Source organism: Mustela erminea, chromosome 4 (genome assembly GCF_009829155.1).
Source record: "Mustela erminea isolate mMusErm1 chromosome 4, mMusErm1.Pri, whole genome shotgun sequence".
Taxonomy (NCBI): Eukaryota; Metazoa; Chordata; class Mammalia; order Carnivora; family Mustelidae; genus Mustela; species Mustela erminea.
Window position 1 is genome coordinate 66,823,738 of NC_045617.1, and position 24,224 is coordinate 66,847,961.

Below are 24,224 nucleotides of genomic sequence, written 5' to 3' on the forward strand. Positions count from 1 at the left end.
AGCCAACTGTAAGAAACAAACAACTAGAAAATGGGCCAAAGACATGAAGAGACATTTCACTGAAGAAGTATTCATGTGACAAATGAATATATGAAAATATATTCAGTATCACTAGTCATTAGAGAAATACAAATTAAAACCATGGTGAAATATCACTACATGCCTATCCAAATGGCTAAAATTTAAAAATGGCAATAATACTAAATGCTGGTGAGGTTGTGGAGAAACTGGACCACTCATTCATCACTGGTGGGATTTCTAAATGGTACAGCTAGTCTGGAAAATGTTATGCCAGTTATTTACAAAGAAAGACATGTGCTTACCATATGACCTAGTAATAAAAGCTTGGGCTTTTATTCTGGGGAAATAAAATTTTAAGTTCACACAAAAACCTATATGTGAATATTTATAGCTGCTTTATTCATGATAGAGAAAAATAAAAGAATTTTTTAACAGTATAAATTCAAAGGATAAAAAGCACTGGGGGTACTGTGAAACTTTAGGGTTACTTAAGGACCTACTCTTTGCTTGCATGGTGCCTTCCAAGGCTCTAGGAGAAACTCTAACAACGTGTTCAAGTGGTCATTTATTTTTGTATGATTTGTAAAGGTAAGTATTTTTTACTGTAATTAGTTAAGATTGATGTGTATTTCTACTCTTCTCCTTTATCACAATGTGTCTTGCATTGGATGGTGGCTATGGTCACTTTTGGGATCTAAGTAAGGAAGTTTATTTGGGTGTACATTGAGTTTTGGTTTAAAAGAATATATTTATGTTGCAAGCAATCATTTCTGTGAATAGGTGGTTGTTATCACAAGCCATCCTAGATTCTAGGAATATTTTTGCTATTCACTTTACCAACACTCTAGACATCACAATGCAAATATTTAAGGTCAGAGATAGTTTTGTAGTATTATTGTTCCTATGATACTAATATATCCAAGTAGTGCTAAAGTAATAATTAAAATATACAAAGCCAGAAACTAATGTCTTAAAAATTGTTCCAAATATCAGATATATAAAATTTGGTGAATAATTTGGTGTCCTTTAGACCATATTTTTTTCTGTTTTGATGAGAATTTTATAAACTGTGATTTATAAGATTTTTTGTGTTTATAGAATATAGAACAATATTGTCATATACCAACTCTATGTGTAAAGTAACATGTTTTGTGTATCTCAGCTCTCAAAGAAAAAGAAAAAAAAGTTTAACCATGTTAGAGAAAAGGTCAAAATATTGTTCTATTTTCTCTAAAGAAAGTGTTGTTACAAAATTGTTTCCATGTAAAGAGACAATCAAAGTGTATGTCATCAGAAAAATTATGGGCGAAAAATATTATAGAATTGCATCAAGCTACTAATCAATAAAAATATACTATCTTTTAAAATTTTGTGATATCTATAGTATTTTTAAAAATTTTTCACTTTTAGGTCTTATTTTCTGATTCAAAACAAATATTCACTTTCAAATCAAATTTTGTATTCATAATTTTATCCTCATTTTCTTAAAAAGTATATTCAAAACTATACAAACATTTCTGGTAAAAATTTTTTGTACAAACTTTTTTTGGTACAATTTTATCTATTAGATCTTTCTGAAGAGAAAAGAGGAGAGAAGAAGAGGGGAGAAGAGGAGAGAAGATGTTAGAAGAGAAGACAGTAGAATCAGGAATGAAAGTTGGAAGCTAGAAAGCAGATGGGTGAGTAAGTAGTTGCTAACTTAGCCAACCAGAAAGTGCCTATGCAAACCATAAAGGTTCCTTAAGCTTAAGCTAAATCCTAAACTGGTGATAGTAGAAGCATAGAAGCATATAGAACCCCAGAAAGGCTCGGATAACCCAAACACAGAGGAGCATATCAAGCTGAAACCAGGAAGACCAAGTAAAATCTGCTTAAGAACCAAGTGTTCGTAACATTATATAACAATTGAATATTAATTTTATGAGCAATTGTTGCATCCCCTCAATTCATTGAGAGAAAGAGGAAATTATGTATGAGGAGTGAGATAGGGGTGTAAGCAAGTTAAGTTTTCATAATCCATAGTATGCACTTAATGAAGCTATCTAAATTGGGAAAATCAAGAAAGAAAAGCATAAACATGTTATTTAAAAATATGGAGGGAAATATCAAAAAACTTATTGAAAAGGGTTTTGTCTCAGGAACAGAGTAAGAGAGAAAGAGGGAAAGACACAGAGGTAGTATTTTTTTTTTATAAGCCATGTCCAAACATTTAAAATTTGTGAATGCACTCAGATGGGATCTTACAAAGCCCTTTGTTCTCCAGCTTGCCTTTGTATTTCATTTGTTGTGCCTTGGAGTTCTGCCTATAGCAGTACATACAGGTCTATTTTTTTCTTAAAGACCAGAGAATCATCTATTTTATTGCTATAATGTAGTTTACCTAACCAAGATTATATTGATGGACACTTAATTTGGAGTCAGATTTTTTAAATTACAAAGCCTTAGGGGCAAATCTCTCATGGCATATTTTTGTTTATATACATATAGGATAGATTCCTAGCAATGTATTTTTTAAAACTATTTCAAAGAGGGTTTTATCTTTCTTTTTTACAAAGAAAACCTTTGTAAACAAAGGTTTACAAAGTAACCTTTTTGACTAGTTTTTTTTTAAAAATGTGGATATAGTACGGAGAGTTTTCATATACTTGTTATTAATATCTTACATTAGTATGGCACATTTTACATTAGTGAACCAATATTGGTACATTTTTATTAACTAAACTGCATGCTTTATTCAGATTTTTTCAGTTTTTAACTCATTTCCTTTTCCTAGTCCAGGATCCCACCCAGGATACTACAATAAATTTAGTCCTCATGTCTTCTTAGGCTTCTCTTGTCTGCAATAGTGTTCCAGACTTTCCTTGTTTTTGGTAACAACCGCAATCTTGAGAAATAGTGGCTAGGTATTTTGTAAAATGGCCCTCAAATGGGATATTTCTCTTGGTTAGGATGGAGTCATGTCTTTTTCGAAGGAAGACCACAAAGGGAAAGTGTCATTTTCACCACCTCATAACCACGGTGCATACAATCAACATGACTTCTCACTGTTGATACTAACCTTGAGGCTCTATTTGTCATATTACTTCATTGTAAATTTATACTTATTTTTCCACCCCTTTTCTACCCTTTTAACATTTCTTGCAAGGCAGATCTGCTATCAATGAATCCTCCCAGTTTTCGCTTGTAAAAAATATTTTATTTCTTCTTGACTTTTGAAAGGTAATTTCATTGGATATAGAATTCTAAGCAGGTTTTTTGTTGTTGTCATTGTTCAACATTTTAAATATTTCAGTCTATATTTCAATATATCTCTTGTAGTTTGTATTGGTTCTGAGGAGAAGTCCACTGTAATACTTCTTGTTCCTCTGTAGATAAGGTGATTCTTTTTTTGCTCTGACTTTTCTCAAGAATTTCTCTTTGTTTTTTATTTTTCTGCAGTTTGAATATGATATTCCCAAGTGTGTGGTTTTGGTATTTGTACTTCTTGGTGTTTTTTGAGCTTCCTAGATCTGTGACTTAGTGCTGATTATTAATTTTGGAAAATTCTTGGCCATTATTACTTCAAATCTTTCTTCTGATCCATTCTTTCTTTCCCTTTTTAGTATTCTAATTACATGTATGTTATACTTTCTGAAATTATCCTACAGTTCTTGGATGTTATGTTTTGTTTTCTTCTTTTGTTTGATTTTTTTTTTTTTTTTTTTTTTTTTTTTTTGCATTTCAGTTTGGGATATTGTCTTAATGTTAATCTCATTGGTTCTTCTCTCAGACATTTTCAGTCTACTGATAAGTCTCTCAAAGACAATCTTCATTTCTACTACCATGTTTTTTTGTTTTGTTTTGTTTTTTGGAGATTTTGTTTTTAGCACCTAATATTTATTTTTTCTTAGACTTTACAATTCTCCACTTAACTACCCATCTCCTCTTACATATTTTCCCATATTCCTTCAAATATTAATCAGAGTTATTTTGAATTCCCTGTCAGGTCATTCCAACATCTATGTTGCATTCGAGTCTGTTTGCCTTGTCTTTCCAGAATGTGTTTTTCTTACATTTGGCTTGTCCCATAATTTTTTGTTGGAAGTTATACATGTTATATTGGATAATAGGAACTGAGGTAAATGGGCCTCTAGAGTGAGGTTTATGTTAATTTCTGCAGGGAGTTGATCTCTGTTTAATGTTTGAAGTAGCAAGAGGAGCCAGTGGCCTTGAATTCCTTAAGTTTCTTTGCTTTTGACTCCCCTCTTGTGTTTTGTCACCCTTAACTATTCCCCTTGGAGAGAATTTACATCTTTCATCTCTAAGTCTGCAACTCCAAGGAGTATCTCTTTCTCACACTAGACCATACTCAACCTCTGGCAATTTGTCAAAGTTGCCATCCAAGTGTTCCAACTAGTTTGGCTCCATGGGCATCGCTTCTGGTAAGCAGATCTCAGCTTCTGACTCTCTGGATCCCAGATTTGGGGGTGCCAATTTGTCCTGTGACTTTAATTCTCTGATGAGTCCAAGAAAAGTTATTGATTATTAGTTTATTTGACTTTATGTTGTTGTAAGAATAGGAGTGACCCAGAACTGAAACTGGAAGTGTTGTAGCAGAGGAGATATTTTGATAGATATTGGCAAGTTGCCCTCCAAAAATTTTTGACCAACTCACGTTCCCATCATAATATGAGCAATGATTTCAATATACACTTATTTTTAAATATCTTGACATCCACACTTGCTAATATTTGACCTTGAGACTAAGATAAACTAAAAAGAGAATAGATATTGAAGAAAGTCTTGAAGATAACTTATTTTCAAAATGCATATGCATTTTTGTTATGTATTCACATGTGATTACATTCTATTATAATGGTGGTAGCTGTCTATTTTGATTTCCAAAGGGACTTATTAGCTTGACCTAAATAAAGAAAGAGGAAGTGGGGTTGAGGTAGATTGGGTTCTAATAAGAATTCCTCCAGTTCTGTTCATTTTTTTTAAAGACTTTATTTATTTATTTGACAGACAGAGATCACAAGTAGGCAGAGAGGCAGAGAGAGAGAGAGGAAGCAGGCTCTCTGCTGAGCAGAGAGCCAGATGTGGGGCTCGATTCCATGACCCTGGGATCACGACCTGAGCCGAAGGCAGAGGCTTAATCCACTGAGCCACGCAGGCGCCCCAGTTATGTTCATTTTTAATTAAAAGAAATTAATGGGTGCCTGGGTGGCTCAGTGGGTTGAGCGACTGCCGTCAGCTCAGGTCATGATCCCAGAGTCCTGGGATGGAGTCCTGCACTGGTCTCCCTGCTCAGCAGGAGGTCTGCTTCTCCTTCTGACCTTCCCCCTCCCATGTTTGCTTGCTCTCATTCTCTCTCTCTCTCTCTCTCTCAAATAAATAAATAAAATATTTAAAAAAAAGAAATTAATAGGCAGGAATACTGATTTTGCTGAGAAATTGATGGATTTGCATGCATTTGGATTTACACATACAAAATGTGTCAGAATTTTTTGTAAGTTAGCAATCAAAATTGAAATTTATGACCTTGTTCTGGCTTCAGGAGGGAGTAAAGCTCAGCTATTATGTGCATGAACTGACTTCTACACTAGTCCTAGATAGTTTCAAGCTCTGCCTCTTCTTTCTTTTTTAAAACAAAAATATTCTGCTAGAATTTCTCTTAATTTCCTTGATTATTGCCAGGAATGTAATGAGTGCTTTCCTCCCTATCTCTCCTTCCATGTAGAGATGATGAGGCAGAATGAGTAGATTTTTTTTCTTTTTTCCATATGAATGTTATTTTTCATAAATGTTTTTTCTGTAACTGAAAATACACTTCAAAATCCAGTAAATGCTTTTTTAGTCAGCAAATAGTAGAATTTTAGCAAGCCAATGATCTTTCTGTTGGACTTAAATTTTCAAGCATTATTTGATCTCACTGAAAATTTTATCCTGAAAATAATTAATTGTTGGTGTTAAGTAGAATAGATGAAAAGAAAGGTCTGATATATCAGGGCCAAAATGCAGAAAAAGGAAAAAAGAGTCAAAGAATTTTGAATGCTCAAGCCATTTTAACTCAAGTTTATTCTACTCTCAAAGTAAAAGAAGTGGAGACTATTTTAAATGAGCTATTTAATTATTGTGAAGAATCACAGTGTCGTTTGTTCATTCACTGATACAAATGTCTACTCATAGTAAATAAATTCTATATTCTAAGGAATGCTAAAATGCTCTCCATTCCTGTAAACAATACGTTATGTAAAGGAAATGAAATATGAAACGAAGCCAAAACTCTTACTGCAGCTTTGTTTTGTTAAGTTCTGTGTTCGTAAGATACTGTCAGCCGTGATGAAATGTAGGACTTTATTAAATGTTATCATTTAATGACATGGAGTATGAAAAAATAAAAAAAGTCACACTTGATGTTGTGGTTGGGACAAACTGAAGAAGTTATCTTCACATTTATATGACAATATTGCTATAAGCTGTGTTGAAAACTGGCAAATATTCAAGTTTTTAAAAAAATAATTCAGGTTCTACCCCTTCTGACCATAGAAGTATATGTATCTTGTAGGAAATCATCACAAAACAAAAGTTAAAGATTTCATCTGCATCCTGATGTCATTTTTTTAGACACTATATTTTACTAAAAACAGCTTTTGGACCTAAGGAATTGAAGTAAATATGATTTTTTTTAAGAGATTATGCAGCCAATAAAAGTAAATTTAATTACCAAATGAAAACTTACTATATGAACATAAGGTCTTTCACTCCCAAATCCCTCTGCTTCTGTTTTAACAGAGTTGCTGAGTGGGAGAATGTTCTGAAATCGCCCACTTTACAGCTCACTTTCTAAACCAGAAGCCTAGGATTAGAGAGGTTTTATCCATGTACAGATAAGTAACAGTAGTTAAAATATCTTCTACATTCAGGCATCAGGAATCACCTTTGTTCTCTTGTCTTTCCTTAAGTCAGAAAGAAGTTTCTCAAATATTCTCATGTTACTAAATGTTATACTTAAATATTTGTTTATCCCATTAAAACTGGCACTTAGAATGTATGTGTCTTCTCTTTTTCTTGACTTGAATAGAAAATCATTCCAGAGAAAGCTCTCAATCCTAAAAACTTAAACAATTTTTTGTATCATGAGAAAAACAATGCTTGGAATAATAGTGCCATTTGCAGGTACAGTCCTACCAAATGAACTCTAACCCTAAGCTTATTAAGAGGCATATTAATGAGAATCTAGTCAATTTCATGATGATTTGGGGGCTGATATTTAGTTGGTCAATTTATTTACTAAAGATTAACTACTTTCAATAAGTGATATATCAACTCTTTATTTGTGGGCTAATTATTTTTATTGAGAGCAGACTAGGAACAGGAACAAGCGTATGGAATAAGAAGGAACAGGGAAAGAAAAGTGAGAAATAGAGTTGATTTTTTTACTGTTGGGAAGATAGGCAATTTATATTGGCAATCCTTTCTCAGATGCAGTAGTGAGAAGGTATTTAAGTATCAACCAACCATATAGCAGAAAAGTTCTGCTGCCTTCTCAAGCGTATGTGTAGTAATTACCAACTCTTTCTGGAGACCCATTGCTGTCCCTCTTTTTTCTTGGTCAGTCTGACTGCATTTTAGCTCATCCAAGGATGGGTCATTGTTCAAAACCAGTTGTTTCTTTTGCACTCTTTTTACTGATTTTAGCTTTTTGAGCTCCTATAGTGGTATACTGCAAGTCTGAATCTAGAGAAGCCTATGCAGTTCAGCAATCTCTGCGTTGAAAATGTATTATTCCTAGCCCGTTTGTTGGTATCAAATATAACATTTTCCTGTGTAATGAAATAGGGTTCAATGTAGAATAATGAGCTCCAAAGTAAGAAAGCATGGGGTTATGTCCCATCTCTACCACTGTATAGGTGAATGCCCTTAGCAAAGTACATTTATTCTCTGAGTCCATATTTTCTCATTGGCAAGTGAATGTAATAATAGCACTTGCTTCATGGATTTTAAGTTATTATTACATGAGCTTCTGCCTGAGCAGTGCTTAGCATAGAGCATGGGGTATAATAGACACTCAGTGAATGTTACCATAGAAAAGAGGTTGAATAAATAGCATGGCAAATCTACTCTAACTAGAAGGAAATTGAGTACAGTACTCATGCCTTGTTTAAAGCCATTCCTTGGGAATGTGGTGAAGTATTTAAAATTAGTTGCCATGAATCTCAGAACTCAGATGTCAAGTGTGTAGCTTTCTGGATTCAAGCCACAAACTGGAGGGCACAGAATAGTGGCAGACTCTGATTCTCATCGCTGATAGAGCCTAACCATAATCCATCAGGCCTAAGGCATCAGATAAACTTGTGATCTTCTTAACATCAGTCATTATTAATTAATTTAATTATTAAAGCAGGGTGTATCTCAGGGCGAATTCCTGCCATCAAAGACAAGTCTTTTGGCTCTTATCAAACAAGGTCCCAAAACAGATGATCTATTTTGTGAAGCTGTTCCTTACAAGCTGACTTAATGAAACAGAAATTTAAGAAACTTCCCTTCTAGAATTATTGAGATTTGGCTTTTTAACTATACATTATGACTCAGAAAAAGAAAGAAAGGGGAAAAAAAAAGTTAAAGAATCAATAACTATTTTCTAGCCAATTACTCCTTGCTAATTTCTAGTGGACTTGTGTTTCTATGATAAAGTATGACTTGGAATTTAAAAGATGTGTGTTAAGTAATATAAATATTGCTCTAGTTATTAGGCTCAGTGTTCCAGTTTTGGTCTTTGTGATGTCCTCTAGTTGTTTGATGTAGTCGTGGAGGGTTCAAAGTAGGTTAGTCATTTTTCATTGCAATAGTTCATGCATTTTTTTTTATTTGCTTATGGCTACTCAACAATGCTCTTTCCCAGTGTTTGACATTTATTCCAGCAGGTCAGCAGATGACATAAAAAGAAATTAAATACTAAGTTGTAAATTGACTCTTTGTTAAGTAGTAGGGTGGAAATTTTGATAGAAAAGCTATCAACTGTTTAAACAACTGTTTAAAATAAAGTTTGTGAATGATGCATGGTTTCCAATAATCTATTCTTTCCTTTTTCTCCTGTACCACTGATTATCAAGATTCCAATAACTATAAATAAACTCTCCAGATGCAGAGGCTGAAACTGCCAATCAACATTCTCTGCAGTCTTCTATGAGTTCCTGGATGTGTGCCTTCCTTTTTTTTCCTGGTAAGGAAATGTGTCCAGCATGCCTTATGCTGGATACTTCAATATTAACTCTTTCCTGAGGACTTTCTACTTTAACATCTACAAAGTCATAAATGCAAGCTGACATATACAAAAACGCTATATTGATACTATTGCCAAGAAATTTCTTTAAAGCCAGTCACATTCCAAGGCAGTGTTTCTCAAATTGGTCCCATTGAAATTCAAAGGAAGCAAAAGAAGCACTCTTTAAATATCTCTGTAATTCCCTCGAAAAGCCCTCCAGTGTCCTAGTGTCCTTTTGTTTGTTTGTTTTTAAGTAAGCTCCAAGCTCCGGGCTTGAATTCAAGATCCTGAGATCAAGACCCAAGATGAGATCAAGAGTCAGATGCTTAACTAACTGAACCACCCAAGTGCCCCCAACAGCTGAGTGTCTTTTACCCCACATTGAAGAATCCAAGGGTAACCTTTAACCTCTTCCTTCTTGCACTGTCCTTTCTGTCTTGCTCCCTGTTGGCCAGGGAGCCCTTTGAGCTTGAACTTCCCTTACCCAAAATGCAAAGTAGACAATGGACTAGCTACATGGATCATCATTACCGGATCTTTAGTGAGTGAGGTTAAAATTCGTAATAGTCATTAGGATGTTAGCTCAAATCATTTCCATCTTCATTTTTAATATAATAAAAAGTCTTTGACTCAGGCAACTAAATGATTTCTACAGTTGTGGTTCCCTGCCATTGGTTACTCTTATTGCCTTCGTTTCTATGAGGTTGAGTTATAAATTGCACTGTTATTAGTCTTATTGCCTTGTTTCTATGAGGCTGAGTTATAAACTCGAGAAAGCTTTACTAATCCCAGAAGGCTTTCTGAAATAGTTTTGTAGTTAAAATAAGAAATAATTATTGGGAAGACGCATTTGCTTTAGACAATAGTTAGGAATATTAGTCCATTGCTGCGGGGGTGCTGGCTTCATGAGCAGGCAAGTCTATAGGGGCTCACAGGAGTGATGAGGGAGCACGGGGCTGGCTGAAGACAAAGCAAAAGCTGGCGCCTTGCACCCCCCTCTCCAAACCTCCCTTCCCCTCACCTTCCCCCAACCGCAGGGTACATAACCTGTCATCCCCCATCCCTCACAACCCGGGGTGGCAGCTCTTCCTGCCCACGGGTCCTGTCCCTGTGCTTTAATAAACCATCATTTTGCACCAAAGATGTCTCAAGAATTCTTTCTTGGTCATCGGCTCCGGACCTCAGCCCACCGAACCTCACCGAGGTTCTAGAACTTCATCAGGAGGACCTCAGGCTTGGTTTAGACACCGCTACTGTTGATGAGGGGGAGCAGAAGGCTAGCTGAGGATAAAGCACAAGCTGACATCCTGCAACCTCTCCACCCACCTCCCCCCCTCCCAGATGGGACATGTGTGACATTCTTCCTGGAAGCATCCGATGATCTTTATGTTAATGTCTTGCTAGAGGGAAAAACAACCTTAACTTGACAATGGCAAGGGCTTCAATATCCTGGGAGTCCTCTTTAACATATGAAAATCCTTTTAAAACCTCCCTTTTCCTTACCTCCCCAAACTCCTGAGGATATCAGTCATTCCTCACAACCCCAGGGTAACCTCTTTCTGTCCAGGGGTCCTGTTCCCATGCTTTAATAAAACCACCATTCTGCACTAAAGACGTCTCAAGAATTCCTTCTTGGTCATCGGCTCTGGATCTCACTTCATCAAACCTCACCTATATTCCAAAACCACATTACTGCCATCTTAAAAGTCTTAATAATTTTATCCTTGAACTCGGGCTTTTAAGTGACATTAAATAGGGCAATGAAACATGCGTTTGAACAGATAAGATACATATCTTATTATGGCTGTGATTCCTTGTTGCCCCATTCTCATAAAATGGTCACAGTGGCCCCTGAGCACAGGACTCAGGTGGACCCATGAGGCACAGGAGTTCACTGTAAGGTGGGGCAGATCAAAGCAATATATTAGGTTTATGACTGAGTGGGGGAAGGGCAGTCTGACAACCCTGAGAGGTCCCTTTCTCTTTTTGAAAGGGAATTTGCTCCATATGCGATAGCAGATAAAGGAGTTCTAAGAAACACAAATAACTAAGGAAGTCTAGCCTATCTTTCCTTACTCCTGTTACTTCCCTGTATTAGCCAATCACATATGCTAGAAATCGTGATCCAAAGGAAAGAGAGTGATCATGGTTACCTTTCCTGTTAGTCCTTCTTTACCCATTGAAGGTAGTGTAAGAATGTGCTTGCACTGAAGGTTGAAGTAAAAACAGCTGAGTTAGTATTCTGCAGCATTTTTGCCTTTCTGGGGTAAGAATAAAATACATAGGCAATGTATGAGCTATAAAGTGTAATGTATGAGCTGTAAAGTGTAAATTGTATGATTTTGATGATTCTACATGCAAGTTAAAGGCTTTTATATTTGTATTTAAGACTAGCTTTACAATATAAAAATGAATGGTAAAATTCATGTTAATAATTAAAATTTTTACTTTTTCTTTATTTATAATGATTTAAGTAAAAATTAAAAAGACACCATGACAAGTCAAGAGAAAAGACTGGAAGAAAGGGATAAGTGTCACATTTTAATACTTCTAGGAGCATGTTATTTTCTGCTTTTTGAAAAAGAGTTCTACATTTTCATTTTCTTCTGGCCCCTGCCAATGATATAGCTGGCCCTCATTGCTCCAGAGTTGTCTGGGTTTTGCCCTATCATTAAGGGATGGAGTTTGGGACAAAGGGAAGGGGAGGTGAGATGCTAAAGGAACAACTCAAACCCCTTCACTTCCGAGGCCGTGAGGACTTTTCTCTTTATTGTTTTAATGGAAGTCTTTCTTGTCTTTTCTGAAATTATCTTGGTAATAGCAGCTTCCAACCAAAGAATGGTCCCAAAATTCCTCCTTGTTTCGGATTTTCTAAATACACAGAAGCTTAAGTGCAGTTTGCTATTATTACTTCCTAGAGAGCAAGTTCAAATGCTTGTGTTCGATCACTTACTTTCAAAACATTTCCTTTTCATTCCATTTTTAATCCCATAATTTGAGGTCACTAAAAGCATTTTACACATATCCTGCAGTTTGATTCTCTCCCTTGCCCTTTATTCTTCCACTTTGACTTCATTTTCATTTATTCTTAGGTGCATGGCATGACAAGTCAGGACACAGGCCTTTGTAGATATCCTGCAGGTTGCTGCTAAGGGAAAAAAAAAAGAGAGAGAGAGAGAGAGAGAGAGAGAGAGAGAAAGTAGCAATGCTAATGCTCTTTGAAATTCTGCTAGGCAGGGTGCCTAGGTGGCTCAGTCAGTTGACTTGATTTCAGCTCAGGTTGTGATCTTAGGGTTGTGACATCCAGCCCAGTGTTGGGCTCCGCATTTAGCAGGGAGTCTTTGGGATTCTTTCTCTCTCTAAAATAAAAAGAATGAATGAATGAATGAATGAGCGAATGAATGAATAAATGAATGAATAACTCCGAAACGGCCAGAACCAACTGACCCAAATGTCAATCATGTTTTATCCCCGCTTTCAACTCTAGTGGCCTTTTCTGACCTTAAAGTAAATCTTTTGATGTCACCATAACCTCTGTTTTGCCTTTTCAGTTTCTCTGATATCCAACCTCACGATAATTCCTTGAGTCTTAGTATCAGAAAGTGCTAAGGTGTAAATTCTGTTCTGGTTTCTTTCATCTGTGTCCTAACAGAAGGTTTAAAGTTTCTGGACAGATGAACTTCATGCCTGGCCCCCACCAACATGCCCTGCCCTTACCTGCCTTACTCTGAACAGTTCAGAAATAAAAGCTACTTGTAGTTCTTCGAAGGTGCCCTATGTCTCAGGCCCCTTTACTTGCTTCATGTGAATCTTCCTGTCTAGAATCTTCTTCCCTATCTTCTTCACCTAGATAATTACTCTTCAAGCTCTAAGTATCATCTTTGGCACTACCCCATCTAGAAGCCCTTCCTGTTCCTTCACAAGGTGAATTAAGAGGGCACCTGGGTGGCTCAGTGGGTTAAGCCGCTGCCTTCGGCTCAGGTCATGATCTCAGGGTCCTGGGATCGAGTCCCGCATCGAGCACTCTGCTCAGCAGGGAGCCTGATTCCTCCTCTCTCTCTCTCTCTGCCTGCCTCTATGCCTACTTGTGATCTCTCTCTGTCAAATAAAAAAATAAAATCTTTAAAAAAAAAAAAAAAAAGCCACAGGGTCTCTTGGCTGTCACTCTACTCCGTAAATACTATATTACAGTGAAATCATCTGTTTGTGATAGCCTTCAGACCACATTGCAATATGTTTTTCATTTGCTGCAAGTTCTGTAGTCTTGGGCACACACCAGGTATTTATATATATATAATATATACATATATATATTATATATATAACTGAATTAGATGTATTCTAATCTAATATGTGATATCTTTCTTTTCTGGATATTATTTATGTGGCTTTCACCCAGATATCACCAATATATATATAGAAATTATATGCATCTGTTGGGGTACCTTGGTAGCTCCATCAGTTAAACATCTGACTCTTGATTTTAACTCAGGTCATGATCTCAGGGTTGTGAGATTGAGCCCCAAAACATGTGGCAGTCTCAGTGTGGACTCTGCTTAAGATTCTCTCTCTCCCTCTCCCTTTGCCCCTTCTTCCCTCTCCCTTATCACTGTCTCTCTTTAAAAAAAAAAAAATTAATCAATCTAAATAAATAAAGAAATAGAATAATAACTTATATGCATTAGCATTATATTTCTAGAGTTTTTAAAGTCATAGATTCTTAAAATTAGAAGGACCCCCAGAATCTCCTGCAGATGCTGGGATCCCATTTACAAAGCCTCGGTCCATTTTATTTTATCATTTAATTTAATTTTACTTTTTTAACTGTAGTTGGGGGAAGAGGATGATTGAGGAAGAGAGTTTCATGGATCCTTTCTATCCAAAGCCAATCCCTAATATAAATTCTCTTTTCTAGAAGCCTATCCCAATCATAGATGAGCTACTAGTGTAAGAGGTAGGGGAAAGTCACCAGAAACTTAGGCAAATCCTTTCATAAAAATATCCAACAGAAGACACAACAAAATTTCCAGGTATTTGAGAGTTCTATTATTTGCTCAGCTAAGAAAATCCAATCAGAAAACACTTTTGGATCCTTTTCGTGGGGTTTAGCCAGAATTTTAATTTCTTAGGACTTTTTGAAATCTTTCCTTCCAGAGAAAAGTTAATTGCCTTCAGTTGTCATTTTCGTCCACATCCTGCATCACTTACAAGATTGACGTCTGTTCTTCTCAGACTAGAACAAGTACACTGGATTGATTCCAAGAAACATCTCCCGTGTTTTTCAAGTTCTTCAGTGTCATTATCTCCTTATACATCTGTCATACCTACCTTCACACAAACACACCGACATATATGACTTTAGGCTTCTGGGGATGAGAAAAGCCAGCCTTGCTGCTCAGATTGGAGACTGATCATCAGTCCACGTGTCTAGGGACCCAGCCTAATGAAGAGGGCTTGGGCCAGGAACCTCACAGGTCGCTTCTCCTTCATGTTCTGTTGCCAGGTCTTTATGAGGTTCCAGGGTTTCCTACCTTGTAGTGTCTCTCTGCTGACACCCTCCACTGCCGAGATAGACAATGCCTTCCTAACTTTGCCAGCAGCTAATTTTGAGAGTTGAAAGAAAAAAGTATATGCAGAGTCCAAGGTGCCATCTGTATTGAGAGCTCATTCTTTTATATTCCTTTGCATGGATGGTTAGTCCAGATGGGGTGGAGCAGAGAAGGAAGGGCCATGATAGATGAAGAAAAGTTAGCCTAACGCTGGTTGACCTGTTTGACCATGTACTGATTTAGACCTCTTAATAATCGGAAGACTCTTAGAGTCAGAATGTTTTTCTCTGAAAAGAAAGTGAATTGCTAAATTATAAAACAATGAGATGGAGAGACTTCTTACCCATGATTTGACTGTGGATTATTTCTTCCTCTCCATGTTTGTCCATTGAGAGTCAGAATTGCTTTGAAATTTAATAGATACAATAGATAACAGAGCCTGGCTTGCTTCTGGGCAGCTCTAGAGGGCCCCTAGCACTCAGAGCCATAGGTAAGTACCACTGTTTATGGCCTGTAGCATTGTGACCACTGGGATAAGAAAAACAATACTTCCTGCTCCTAAAGACAGCTGCACGTGCGGCAAGGGTCATCTGGGCGCCACTGTGTCCCTCCCCTAATGTAGCTGGTGCTTCATCAGTGAGTCAGGACTGGGGGAGACGTGAACTGTTTTTTATTTTATTTTTAATGTTCCCTCTAGGCCCCAGACTCACTGGAGACATCCTGACACAGAATGCTTTGCCCGGCACAATGTGATGCCCTTTACCTAGTAAAAGAGGGAGTCTCATAAAGGTGCTGCCTTCCCCTCAGAACAAACAACGGAAATGCATCAGGAGAGCTCAGCTGCAGACAGAATGCCCATCGTGGAGCGGGAGCCACTCTGGGATTCCTCAGATGAAAGCCGATTTCAATGAACATTGTGCTTCCCAGGCTGCTTCCTCTCGCTCAGTAAGAGCTACAGAAGGAACATCCCACTTGTGTCTGCTGACACAAAAGAATGCTGTGGCTGGGAGATCTTATCAAGCCTTCCTGTGACACAGTAACAGAGCTCCAGTGTGTCTTATAAGAATTGCTCATTGTTTCACAGGACGACTGGCTCCTTGGGGTGGGATCTGATGGCATGTCAGGGAGTGGAGGTAGGTGGTGTGGGGGGAGGGGCGGTTGGAGGAGGGGGTGGTCAGCCAGCCACATGACCCAGATTGCTGGCTGTGGGGAAGTCAGCTGGAGGATGGAGCTGCACCCAGGTTGGCTAGGGAGCTAAATCTATAAAGTTAAAATATGCACATGCCATCTACTTACTAGTATCTTCCACAGTGTGAACTAGAAGTGATGGTCAGGGTTTCTCTGTTGTTACACATTCTTCCTTCTTTATTCATCAATTCGCTTAAGCTGTTTGATTATGGTAAAATAGAAGAGAATAAAGGAGAATTGTTCTGAAAACAGAAATGTATTCACTTAAAATCATCTCTGGACAACTTGGATGTGAAGTAAATGTTTTAGTGTGTATGCTACGAACCTCAGAAATACGTACTTGTTTTATGAGGATGAACCTCAGGTTTAACATCCTCATATTTATATTTAAGAGTACAAGTTAATAAATTGAATGAACTAAGTTTGGCCAATTTGAGATGTTTCCTTTCCTTAGAAAGTTCATGGCTTCCTAGTTTAGGTCTTTATTTCTTTCTGTTTTTTTAAAGGTTTATTTATTTATTTATTTTACAGAGAAAGAGAGAGAGTGGGCAGTGGGCAGAGGGAGGAGAGAGGGAAATCATCTCTAGCAGATTCTCCACCGTATGTGGAGCCCAACAAGGGGCTCAATCCCAGGACCATGAGATCATGACCTGAGTTGAAACCAAGTCTGATGCCCAACTGACTGAGCCACCCAGATGCCCCTAGGTCTTTTCTAATAGAAAAAATGGATGGTTACCTGTCTAGCTATATGGAGAGTAGAATTGGGTTTTGTTCTCTTTCCTCTCTTTCTAAAGGTTTGTTACAGTAATCAGTACATACAAGATATATATAGCTGGCAGTAAGACATGCCGAGCAAAAAGGGTGACTGTGAGTTTCCCAAAGGAAGAGTGCTTGAGATGAACATTTATAATTTTTCCTTTTATATCTTCATGGAGTACATTCTGAAATGGCCTTTGCCCTAAATGTCCTCATAATCAATTACTTCAACAAAAAAACCCCAACTATTCTCCTCTTATTCTGTGCAAGATCCTGAGGATCAAGGTAAAACCAAAACACCATTTCTGCTCTTAATATATTCATTATTAAAATTACCAAATGTTGTGATTATGTATAGATTTGTTTTCTCTGAGTGAACTGTGAGCATCTTGAAGACAGGAGCTAGGTCATATCCCTCTTCTTGTCTCCTTTGCTAAGCACAATGTCTTAAATATATTAGTGTTCACTAGACACTTGTTGGATAGATAGATGATGGATGGATGTACTGACAGACAATAGGTGGCTGGCTGCTTAGGCAGTGGTGCCTACATTTACAAATGGGGGTTTCATTCAAGTTGTCTACGTGGTTCTTGTCATGACCACACCTGTTAATCCTCTAGGACTTCATTATTCCACTCTGAGATGCATCAAATAAAGAGATTTTTCAGGATCACATAGTCTAGCTCCTTCCATTGACAGCTGAGGAAACAAGACTCTGAGAATCTAATTTATTCACAGTCCCATCCTAATAAGTAAGTGCCAGATCTGGGTTAAAATCCAGATCTCTTGCTTTTCAGTCAAATGCCTGCTACATTATGTTGTTTTCCATGACTCATATTTGGAGACTTTAAGGGACCCTGTGGAGCAATCTGTCACTCTTGGCTTATCTGTGAGAAAAAGTGGGGCTAGAGCAAAACTAGGTGAGAGGAGCCTAAGGACTGCTGAATTCATTTGTTGATGGTACTGAAGAAAGGTAAGAACAAGAATGACTCATCTTTATTCAGGGGGATGTCATTCATGTTTTTCTCCAAAGATGCAACACTCAAAACTCAGTGGGCATTCTATTCCCTCCCTAGTCTCCTGGACAACATTTGGAGATGGTGCTGTCCAGCCCTACTCCACTGGCCAAGATTTCTGTTTGATGCAGAATCCAGCCTTTCAAAGCCCTTTCCAAAGAAGCTCATGCTGTCTACCTAGCAGCAAGGCTGGCATGATGACACTATCTCTCCATCCTCTAGCTACTAGGACAGGCTCCCAGCATATAATCTCTGATTGCCTGGATTTCTGTTTCTCTGAATTATGCCTAGTCACACTGCATCTAAATGCCGGTGATTAACCTGTTCTAACAATCCCTTCATTAAGAATTTAACTTTTTAGATTAAACTATTTTAGAACGAACATAACAACGTAGATGAATCTCGAAATAATTGTGCTGAGTACAATAGGCCAGACAAAAAAAGAGCATATACTGTCTGATTCCATTTACATAAAACTCTAGAAAATGAGAACTAATCTTAAGTCAGAGAAAGCACATCAGTGGTTAGCTGGGGAGTTGGGAAAGGAGAGGTAGGAAGGGAGAGTTAGAAAGAGAAGTGAATTTTGAAGGTTATGAGTATTTTATTTACTTGAGTGTAGTAATGGTGTCATGGGTATATGTATATATTACCATTTATCAAAATGTACAATTTAAATATGTGCACTTTATTATATGTCAATTACATCTGAATAAAACTCTTTTTTAAAAGAATGTAACCTTTTAAAATTTAACCTAAATATGATATTAATCAGGGTTCGATGACAGAAGCAGAAACACTAGGGTATGTGTGTGAGTGAGTATCTGTGTGTGTGTGCATCTGTACCTGATGCACCTATCCCAGGTCCAACCAAAAATACATCACTTTTCCTCAGAAGAGGATATAAAGTTCTTTTCTGACTTGAGGTGATGTTTATTCTTAGTGTGATTCTAACAGATTCACATTTCTCCTTTGCTATCCTATAACTTATATACTGAGATAATTAAGTTAACTACTTTTAACACATGTTAGATAGTCAGGGGATGAGAAAAGACAAACATAAAAAATAACTGGTTAAATATATATGCAAAAATATGTTTTTATATATATACATATATATAGTCACATCATAATGAAGAAGAAACACTCAAAACTTATAATACTTATATCTGCAAATCGTCATGTGGTCATAGATGGTATTTATAACTGCTTCCTTCCAGTACTCATTCCATATTCCCTTTGTCTTTGGCAAAGACCTCAGCTAGTTGTGGATTCTTGCCTGGTGGGGTGAACCAAATCTTTATTCCTGAAGGGTGTGGGTCATTAACCGTCCTTTTTAGCTTAATACAGGATATGGGAGTACGGGGAGATAACCCAGAAGATTTTTAACATCAGAGACACACTCTCCCTTGCCTCTGTGCAAGGAAGCCTGAGTGAGTTCAATCACTCCCTTCTTTGTCTGTTAATTCAGTGGCATGTGTTAAAGTGTCCAGGGACATACCAGTTCACTAGAATCATCTTTGGGTCCCCTGGTGGGAATATTCCTCCTTTTGGAACTAAGACTTCTAGACCAGCAGAGTCTGATATCTTAAGGATGGGAAACAAAAATTTAGTGGGTCGTTAGTGATAACAGTGAGAGGACCCTTTCCTATAACACCCTTTGGTCCCAGACCCACGAATCTTGGACACAGGAGAAAAAGAAATATATATCAGATGATGATTTAGAGCATACTTTGCATCCTAGACATCCTAGGCCATTCTGCCAAGCTATCAAGCCAGCATCTTTTGACTGATGGGAGTCCTGGTAAGACCAGTAAACTGCATGAGCCAATTGCTGTATTTCATTTAATGTAAAGTAAGTTCCTCAGGCAGATGCACTGTGCACAAGCAAGGCGTAACTGTGTCCAGAGTTAGTGTTTATTCCAGTAAGAACAAAGCATGTCTGTTCTGTGATGGAAGTGATCTGATCTAATGTTATCAACCTGCCAATAGGTGGCTAGCTGATAGCTGGGAATGGTGCCATGTCAGGGGCTCAATATTGATTTCTGCAGTTTGCAGATGGAGCACTGCACGGTGGCCGTAGCCAGGTGGACCTTGGTAAGCAGAAAAGTATGTTGCTGAGCCCATGTATAACTTCCATCTTTGCCACCATTGTCACTTTATTCATGGACCAATTGGGCAATGACAAGAGTTGCTGGAGAAGGAGGCTGACTGATGTCCAAAGAATGGTACATCCTATCCAAATATTCCTCTGCTGAGTTTAGTCTTTGGTGAATAATCACATAGAACACAAATATTATCACAGGCCATGCCGATTTAGAGAGGTCTGTCAATCTCTCTTTCCTTTAGGTCTCTTTGTTACCAATTTTTCAGTGTGTTCCTTCCAAATCTCTGACCTTCTAGCTAAGTATTAGCTATGACCCATGAATTAGTGTAGACTTGTACTTCTGGAAACATCTCCTTCCCAGCAAAATGGACAATCAGGTGTCAGCTAAAAGTTCCATACACTGAAATACACTAGGAGTTTTGTCCGTCACCCCTGTCCTACAGGGCCATCTCAGAGTGGGGCTGCCATGCTTCACTTGAACATTTTCTTTTCAGCTGTCCACTGTTAGGTGACTTCTGGCCTCTTTTGCCGAATCATGTGCAGACTAGGCCTGAGTTTTTTCTTCCTTCATCACTTGGTCGCAGGAGCTCCCCAAGAGGTCACAGATGCAGGTTAAGAGAGAGAAGACAATCAAGAATAGGAGTCATGGGTGGTGGGACCACTTACTCATGCAACATGCTTGTGCCTTCAGGTTCTGTTCAAGCCTGATTTCGTATTTATCACCCCCCTTTGAGAATGAAGTACTTCTGCACATGCTTAACTTTATGGCTTGGTCAGTCAGAAAATACCTAGTAATAGGCAGCTTAGGTCACACACTTGGTAACTTGGTGAGCCGTTGCTAAGCACTGAATTTCTACTATGGCCCGGTAGAAAAAGAAAAGCTATTTCATAAAAAAAGAATAGTTGTCCACAGAAGATGCAGAGCTTTATTCCAAAATCCTAAGAATTTATACTGTGATCTCCCTATAGGAGTCTGAAAAAGGCTCTAAAATGCATCCCTATCTAGACATTTCAAGTACCATTGAATCTTCTGGATGATATGGTCCAAGTGGCAGAGCTGTTTGTAGAGTGGTCTGGACTTCACATAGAGCTTTCTCTTATTCTGCACCACACTCATGATTAATAGCTTTTGGGTCGCTCAGTAAATGGGTCAGAAAGGGTACCTCAACATAACTGCAATTGGAACCCTAGACATTTCACTGAGGTTGCAGGTCCCTGGTTTATATGGGATTTATTTCCCTTATCTCAGCCACGCTATGTCTTATCATTGTGTCTAGAGCTGTTGCTACTGCCTGCTACCTGAGTGCAGGAATCTGAGAAGCTGATGGAGGATCCTGTGGTGAGATAAGCAACAGTGTAGGTGAGCTAAGGCATGGCTGCTGCCCCATTCTGCCCTCCCCATCTTCCATAACAATCTTTCCTATAGTCCACCTTAACCAGAAACATACTGGACCAGGAATTCTGGGAAAGGTAGTTCATCCTAGCCAAGGTGACACACTACAAAGTCACCACAAATACAACGTATAGTAGATTGTTATAGTAGATCATTATAGGGTAGAGAATCAATTAAAAAAAAAAAAGTTCAAGGCATGATCTTCTTTCCTGAAGAATTAATCTAACAAAATAGTTCTTTTCACCTATAAGGCCTTGATTCCATGGAATATCTGTGTGTTCTCTGGTCTTGGGGAGATTATCAAAAGACAGCTCTTTTCAGAAACATATATTATTTTTTAATAAATAAATGCTTAACAGTGTGAAAATATATTCTCAGTTAGAAGGTATTTTTTTTTTTTCATCAATTGCTTTTCCAGAGAGACTAAAGTTTGTTTTGGTTTGAGGGTTTTGTTTTGTTTTTTAATGTTTCGACTTCAAAGAATTAGAATTTGCTTTTAAGTTAAAAAGTGTGCTTCAGGCCAGCGCAGTGTAATATGCTTTCACATTTTAATGAAAAGAAAGTCTCAGAATTTGCTCTCTTGGATGCCTGGAATGCTGGTCAAACTGGTGCTGGTGAATGACCATTGTGGTTCCAGAATGGGCTCTTCCTGGAGAGGAGAGAATTGACCATCTCAATTTGCACATGTGTTTTGTACAGATAGCTTTCTTCTTCTTTTGTTTTGGAAGTCTATGGTCTAAAAGACAGCTGACATCAACTTTTGTCTCTGACCATAGGAATCTATGATTTTCTCTCAGAAAATGGTAAGACAATTGCTCTATGCAAGGAAGGAATGTGTATGTGTGAGTGTGTGTGACATGGCTGGTTTGCAGGGACTTACAGGACATAATTCATGACAGATGAGAGCTGAAGGAAGAGAAAATACAAATGAGACAAAGGGAAAGAAGGTTTTCAAATTGCCCTTCCTTAACTCAAGCAAATTTATGACTTCTTGATGAGGATATTGTTGGTGTTTTAGAAACACCAACAGCGCTGGTGTTTCTAAAAATTCCCATCACACAATAACTGTCAACACCTGTCTCTGACACAGGAGCCAGGAAAAACCAGAAGTGGGAAAGATATTTAAGTGCACAATGTTACTGTTGTAGTGGCGGTCAAAATTGGTCATCCCAGCTAATTTGCTGAGTTGAAGGATTAAAAACATAGCTATGTGGTGTCTTTGACATAGTATTGGCTGAAGAATTATTTAACAAATACAATTGGGTGTTTGATGGAACAGGGAAAGAGCTACATTTGCTGTTTATATAGACATTTAGCAAATATTTGGTCCTATCCCAAAAGAGTTCTGACTTTTTTTCCCCCCACCATTTTGGTCTTTGAGGCTTTAAAATCTCAAGTAAAGTTGACCCTTACAATGAAAGCATGTTTGGATCAGAATGGACAGAGACCCCAAACAACTGGACAAAGGAGGGAGGGACAGAGTACAGAATGGAAAGAATTATGGAAATTCTCCACCCATGGACTGGACATATCCGTGCACAAACAAAGCTTTTGGATTAGGGCTGTATTTTAGAAAAATGTGATAAAACTTTTGATAAGCCCTAGAGGGCCCTGAGAGCATAAGCAATAAATTCTTCTTCCTTTTTTAATCGTTCAAAATTCAGTACCACATCCTGAGCAGTTGAAGGGGAAAAACCTTTCGTCAAATCTGTTTCCAAATGTCTCTCTCCCTTCTGGAGGCCCTGAAGTCTGAGCTGCTGTCCAAAGGGAGAGGCTGTGTATCAGCAATTCTGCTTCTAGGTCCATCAGTCCTTGTCCTAACCATGCGAATCCACCATTACTAACTATATGACTCTGAGCAGACTACTTGGCCTGGTGTCACAGGAGGAGCTGTCAGAGACATTTCTCTCTGGATTGATGCTGTTTCTCCAGCTCTGTGGTTTGCTCTGTGTCACTCAGGACAAGGCAGAGAAGACAGATGCAGGTCCCTCTTGAGCTTTGCTCCCTGCAGGCATCTCCCAGTGCTTTGTAATGGGGAGCCAAAAATCCGAGGTCGCTTGTAAGTGTTTCCTTCCCCTAACACATCTTTGTTGAACCACTTTATCAGAAAAAAGTCTGTCGATTTTTAGGATTATGAGACTACAATAAAATTGCTTACGCCCTGTTGGTTAATATTAAGCACTCAGATAATCTCAGAGGTGGTTGCAAACATCTGGCTATAAGCTGCATTTTTCTTAAAAATAGTGTGACCCATCTCCTCCATTTCCTTTTGTGTTTGACTTGGGACTGCCAGGCCCAAGAAGGGCATGCAGTTTACTTGTGGTCAAATGTTATATGTTACTTTGGTGCTTTACAGCTTTCAAAAAGCTTTTACACAAAAATGATCTCATTGAGTTTTCAGAGAACCCAATGAGGAGGGTAGGGTGGATGGATACTCATCACCATTTCTCAGAGGAGGAAAGAAGAGTAAACGAGTTATGCAACATGGCCAAGATCACACTGCACTTAAGTGGTGGAAGTAGTTTCCAACAGAGGCATCTATCCTTTTTCTTTTTTTCAGTCTATTTCATCACACCGAGCCACCTCTGAAGGACAGGTTACATACCTGACTGATTCAACAGTCAGGTTACATTCCTACAAATCTGCAACCACATTGTGGTATCTCAGTAGCTACGCTTAAGAGGTGACAACTGGTTCCATATTTCCATATCCTTTTTCCTCCACAACTATTTTCATTTTCTTCCCTTGCCTGTATCCCCTGTTTCCCATTCACTAAAAGCAAAAACATCCTCTTCTATTTCTTTTGGTCCTTTTCTTTCTCCCTCTTTTTCTCTCTTTTTGTCTTCCTCTCTCCTTTTGCTTTCTCCATTTCATTCTCTTTCTCTCTTTTTTAAGTTTAATTTTGTTTGTTTGCTCATATATTGGGTACTGAAAATAACACATTACC

General features: G+C 37.9%; 1 long non-coding RNA gene across 1 annotated transcript in view; it reads left to right on the plus strand.

Moving 5' to 3' along the window:
• The first annotated feature begins 1,589 nt into the window (after positions 1–1,589).
• Positions 1,590–24,224, plus strand: part of LOC116587771 — a 44,536-nt gene continuing 21,901 nt past the window's right edge. The window contains exons 1-3 of the long non-coding RNA XR_004284634.1: positions 1,590–1,700; positions 9,120–9,229; positions 15,518–15,953. This is a non-coding gene — a long non-coding RNA (uncharacterized LOC116587771). The remainder of the gene's footprint in view (positions 1,701–9,119; positions 9,230–15,517; positions 15,954–24,224) is intronic.